This window comes from Nomia melanderi, chromosome 3 (genome assembly GCF_051020985.1).
Source record: "Nomia melanderi isolate GNS246 chromosome 3, iyNomMela1, whole genome shotgun sequence".
NCBI lineage: Eukaryota > Metazoa > Arthropoda > Insecta > Hymenoptera > Halictidae > Nomia > Nomia melanderi.
This window is the reverse complement of record NC_135001.1, coordinates 6,646,218-6,652,018: the sequence shown is the minus strand read 5'-3', so window position 1 is coordinate 6,652,018 and position 5,801 is coordinate 6,646,218.

The following is a 5,801-nucleotide window of genomic DNA, read 5'->3' as shown; positions in this document are numbered from 1 at the left end:
AAAAAATGATCGAACGGTAAAGGTGAATTTCGAAACCGACAGTGCAACGACGGGCACGTAACAAAAAAAAATAAGCATTTCGTGCTCGAAGCGGCCTCAAGCCGCACTGCGGAATGAATTTACATTGTTATCGTTCGCAGTCGCCTCGAGCGATCATTTATCTCGATTTGAGTGCTGCTCTCGAGTGAAACCGGAGTTTAGCTGTTAGCATTATCGTTAGCACTTTGATTACTTTATCCGACGAATCACGGGAAAGCAAAGGAATACTATTAGTTGTTATAAAAGTCGGCTAGGCACAGAATATTTCAGACACTTTTCTTTTAACGATTATGTCAAAGGAATTTCTGAATATTCATTAATTGATACTAATCTATTTCGAACCATATTTGACACTTGACAAATTCATTTATAGATATGATACATATCTATGTAGATTTTATTTGCAAATAAGGTATAAAGTACAAAATATTATAAAATTGAAAAAGAACTATCACGATCGACCAGGATTTTATTTGCAAATGATAAAACTAACCGTGAAAACTCATGCGAGACATAGTTCGCAAGAAAATTTTTTACACATCCTTAAAGACACACGATGAAGAAAAGAAATTATTTTTTAAATAATTCGCCTCGAAATGAACAATTTAGATTTCCTCTCCATACCCCGTGGTTTCAGAGATATTGTAAAAGATATACTTTCGGTCCTTAATTTCGAGGAGTGTTTTCACCTATTCAAAGTGACTGTTGGTCGATAAAGGAAAAATATACTTATGAGAAATATTTTCTCGGGAACTATGTATGTCTCGCAAAAGTTTGATCAAAATCGGCGTGTGCTGGTTGAAAAGGTTCCCTCGTGAGATCAATCGGAATACAAAACCGATAGAAAGAAAACAGCGGATCATTAGCCAGCGATTACTATTCCACTCTTATCTAGCATCGAGCACGTGAATCTGTTGCTAAAAATCTTCCCGGCGATTTATTGCAGTCACGAGCCGCGATTGTGGCAACCGTGTAGCAAAAGATTCGCGGCGACCCAATTCGACCATCTCGCGGCCACTTACCGGCCATCATTTTGTCTTCATTTGAAACCCGTATCTCTGGCGGATTTTTCCCGGATCCGTGACGGCCGCTTATTCTCACGTAACAGCTCGATTCGCATCGTGCACCGTGGAAAATGCAGTTCGTTTCGCTTGTTTTAGCACGCCACCGCATTCCTTTTACCGCATGCGGCGATTAATTGAGAAATTAAAGTGGCATTGATCGCCGGAAACACAAATTATCCGCGAATCGATGCGCGAATATTATTTTATCATCGAGATTGCATAGATGAGTGTGCATATAATAACAGGCTGTTTCAGGTTTGCTTTTTTCAGCCTTTTTAATATTTGCTATTGCTTTGACGTAGAAGCTCGGTTGTTTCTATTGTAATTTAATACAATATCCGTGATTGTTTTGAACAATTTAACGTTAAAACTACCAGGTGGATCAAATTCATCCATTTTAGAATGTTTAGTTTGCAAATATTTAAATTCTGACACGGCTTTTGCGAGAGACTGTAAAATAAATTTGTGTATTTATAAAGATACATCAATAAAATACTCATCAAATGTCAAGAAATATATTGTTCTAACTATAGTAGAAACTTAGAAATAAGTCACTCTAATTGCTCGGTAATTTTAATGTTAACTTATTATCAATGTTTACATCTATTAAACGAGAAATTATATTTTTTATTTCCTATTATCTGAATCGAACGATGAAAGGTGCTCAGAAAGTAAAGTAAAACGAAATTTTATTCAGCGCCTGATAATTTATATGTTTCGCGCAACAATAAATTTTCTAAAATATAGAAATAAAGAAGGTTTTTAAGGAGGACTCTCTCGTTACACGATCACGTGAGAAATGTAAATAATTAATCAATTTCGATTCACTGAACCCACCGCCGCAGGATAACCGATCCGCGCGCACTACGAAGCAGAATTTTCCTCTCGCGATTTCACTTTCGCCGTGGTGGCATAATCGCGCGTGTTACGCATGGTAATCCCAATATCGCGGCGTGTCCTCGCGCCATTACGACGTGCACATACGAGGAAATAAAAGGACCCATTACCAAAACGTTTTTTTATTCCACGGGCGTGCGCACCACCGGGATAGAAAATACCAGGGTCGGTTGAAAACTAACTAACTTTCATCTGCATCTCGAGAACAAATGCACCTATCAAAATAATACGAAAAGTGTATAAAACTGAGATTCAACAGGTACAAAATCCATATTTATTTTTCTACGTAATCATCGTTGCATCCGATAGATTTTCACCAATGCGAGACGAGTTTCTGCATTTCGCGAATGAAAAATTCTGATTTATGGTATCTTCTTTCGATAGAGAAAGTCATTGCTGCCTTCACTTCATTGTTCAGTTTGGAATTAACACCTTTAAGGGTCGTTTTCAATTCCAGGATAAAACGAAAATTACAAATTTAAGATGGCTGGCTAATGGATGGTACATTTCAGTTTTGCATAGGTGCTTCGTTGACGTCGAGTTTGTACCAATCATCGATCTAAATGATGCTTCTTTTTATATTTGAGTTTATTTTAAGGTTGTCACAACAATAAAGTTATTAGTGACCAATATTATTATATAATGACTTTTTGTATAACAATATACTAGTTGTATGAATAATAAGATTTACGGAATAGACATCTCTTAATTACAATTTAGAAGGTTAATTTGTCTGAACAACTTTCCGGATACTGTTGTTGGGATCATTTAGGTTCGTCTTCATACTATATGAGAATGTTCGTTTATAGAGGGGATATGTATGTAGTTACAATCTAAATCGAAAGTTCATTAGTTTTCAGTCGAATCTCGGAACGTCAGCCAGCGGTTCGCTGACAATTCATTTTGTACAACCAACTCGGTGAGAGGTATCCCAGAATCGTGTTATTTATCGACGCCTCCTTTTATGCTGCTTTTTCAAGCAAGAGGGATCTCTCCGAAACGATTGAAGCGATACGAACGACACTTTCGCAAACTTTTTGCTACGATATCGGCACTCCAAATTAGAAAGATCCTTTCACCATAATTGAAGCGTTTTTTCATCTTCGGGAAACCATTCTTTCTTACGAGTATTTACCAATGAATTTTTCATAGATTTCCGAAAATTTCACTTTTCTAAACTTGGAAAATCTCAATCAGAATTTGAACAAAATACTTCCGAACGTTTAATAAGCCCGTTTATTATACTTTTGATATACTCTTAAATAATCTTACAGTCCGTTCATTTACTTTGCAGTAATAAAAATACAAAGCGTCACTCTTATTTGCATCAACATTAACGATTCTCATTTCCATTAAAATCACATCATCATACGATTCACGTATTAGAAAAACTCGGAAGACCATAACAATATTCGCCGGCTTTCATTAAACAAGCAACAAGTTTCCAATCTTCTGATCCAATGCCGCAGTTGATAAAAAATACAGCCTCAAGCGGCTGATGAAACGGTTAAAGAAGCATTCGTGCTTGAGAAAATTCACAAAACTCATGAGAATTAAACTCACATCCAAATGTAATTAATGAATTACATCTGAAACGAGGTGGAGAAGCTCGGAGAAGCGTGCGTTTCGATTTCCACCGGTTCATCTCGTCGGTTTTCCGCTTTAAGGATCGTGCAAAGCTCAACCCCGGGGAATCCTTCAGTGAGACCTCTCTCGTATATTCGTAGGTGAAAACCATTATGTCCCGGAACGAGAGCGCTTTCAATTTTATTAAGCCTTAAGGGATCGCGTATGAATAATGCGGAGGAAACGCCGCCACTGTTTCCTCGTTAATCCTCCGCTCAAGGGTCGCGCCTTATTAAAGAGCCAGCGGTTCTCGTTTCCGCCGCGCTTTTCTTACCTGCACGCTTTCATCTATTTTTCCCACCAATTAGTCGGTGTTTCGTGGCGCGCGGCCGGCCACTGTAAAGGGAAAATGAATTAACGAAGCCACGCGAGCCGCCGGAACGAAAACCGCTGGAGGAACGAAGACCCTTTCTCTCGAAGTTCCTTCGAAAGCGTGGCTCGCGTCTGATACACCGGCACGCCATACAAAGAGCACACCAATGCACGTTGACTCCTTGAAGAACAAAGTTTACAGCAACACGTAAATCAACTGCCGCAGAAAAATTCGCTAATACGAAAAATGTGCTAACACTTTGATCAAAGTAAATGCAGATGTATTCTAAGTGTAGAAACTCGAGCGTTTTAGCTGATTGTAATTAGCTAAAGTCCATAATGGAATTGATAATTATTAAAGATACTGTAGTCCAGTGAGCACGGTTACGAGAGAAATCGTAAAGCGAAGGGTTAATAGAATAGAATATCAGTGAGCGGAACTTTTGGGTTACTTTTCTCGTTCGCTTAGACTTTGAATGTAATCAAGGGAACGTCGCGTCGAACGGTTCGTCACGCTCGTTCCTGTTTGTCACTGTTTCCGCGAAAAATTGTCAAAGAAAATTTAGATCTTTAAATCCATTTTAATACCAAAAGCCAAAGATATTAAATTAAAATTCAATAAGAGTTAAATAAATTCAGATTAGATTCAGTTTGTTACACGATAATTTTAGAGATGGTTAAAAAATTTCATTGACTAGTACGTACAAAATCAAATATTTTCGCATTGATCGCGGCTCATCATCGGTCAATTCCAGGAATTTCACAATCGCTCGGCGGTCGCGACTTTTATTACGAACGCGCGGATACTCCAAAAAATCCTTCTTAATAGGATTGAGTAAGCAACCCATTTCGCAGCTGTAAAATCCCGTAAAACTCATTACATTCTTCCAATAATTAAATATCCAAAAGTAATAATAGTGGGGATCGCTAGCGGCCGAAAATCGCCGAATATCTCCGATAAGGAATGAAAAATTATTAAGATTTCGAAACACTAGCAATTCACCATGAGTCATCGTTCGCGAAGGAGCAAAACTTATAACTTAAACTTACACCGCGAAACGTCGGATCTGCCTCCAAGGACTCTTCTTTCATAAATCAGAGTATAACACGTCGCGAAATCTGTTGATTTCCGAGGACCGTGACGGGACTGACGAAAACGTCCAGTAGCGCGGAAACGCGAAACAAAAAACCATCTTTCCGTTTAACTTCGCGCCGTTCGCGCATAGTTCCGCGAATCGCTAAAATCTTTTTGTAGGAGCAGAATTCGAGGAAGTTGTTTCTTGGCAGCAGGTCATCCGTCTCTTCTCTCACGCTTGAATCTTTGAGCGTGAAAATCGGACACCTGTTGAAAGGATAGGAGATGAACGACTTGGCAGGGTTAGCTTCTTCAAGGATGCTAGCACGTGTCGCGTATCTCTTGAAAACAGTTGCCGTAAACGCGAAACTTTCAGTTGCTTCGTTGAATTGACATTTGAAATAAATGCTTCATTAAGGATTTAATGATGATCTAATACGTATATTTAGCATAGGTAAGAAAAATATTTTTAACGAATAGATCTAATTTATTAATGAATCTTGAAGTATTATAGTTCACCTTCTAAGATGATTGAATGAATGAATGAATAACCTCGACCAGTAGAGTCTAAGAGTTACGCATCACTGATAGTTTTCAAAAGTTATAGAAAAAATAATGTAAATATTTTCGACAGTAATTTCTTAACAGTAAGAAGACAATTCGCGCAAAGGAAAAAGTCAATAGGGAAATATGTGTCGTCGGACTCTACTGGATTGTTAAGGGTTGAAGAAAGAACCACATCGTCGTGATGTTCTGCAATAAATATATTGAGTTCGCTGTTTTAAATA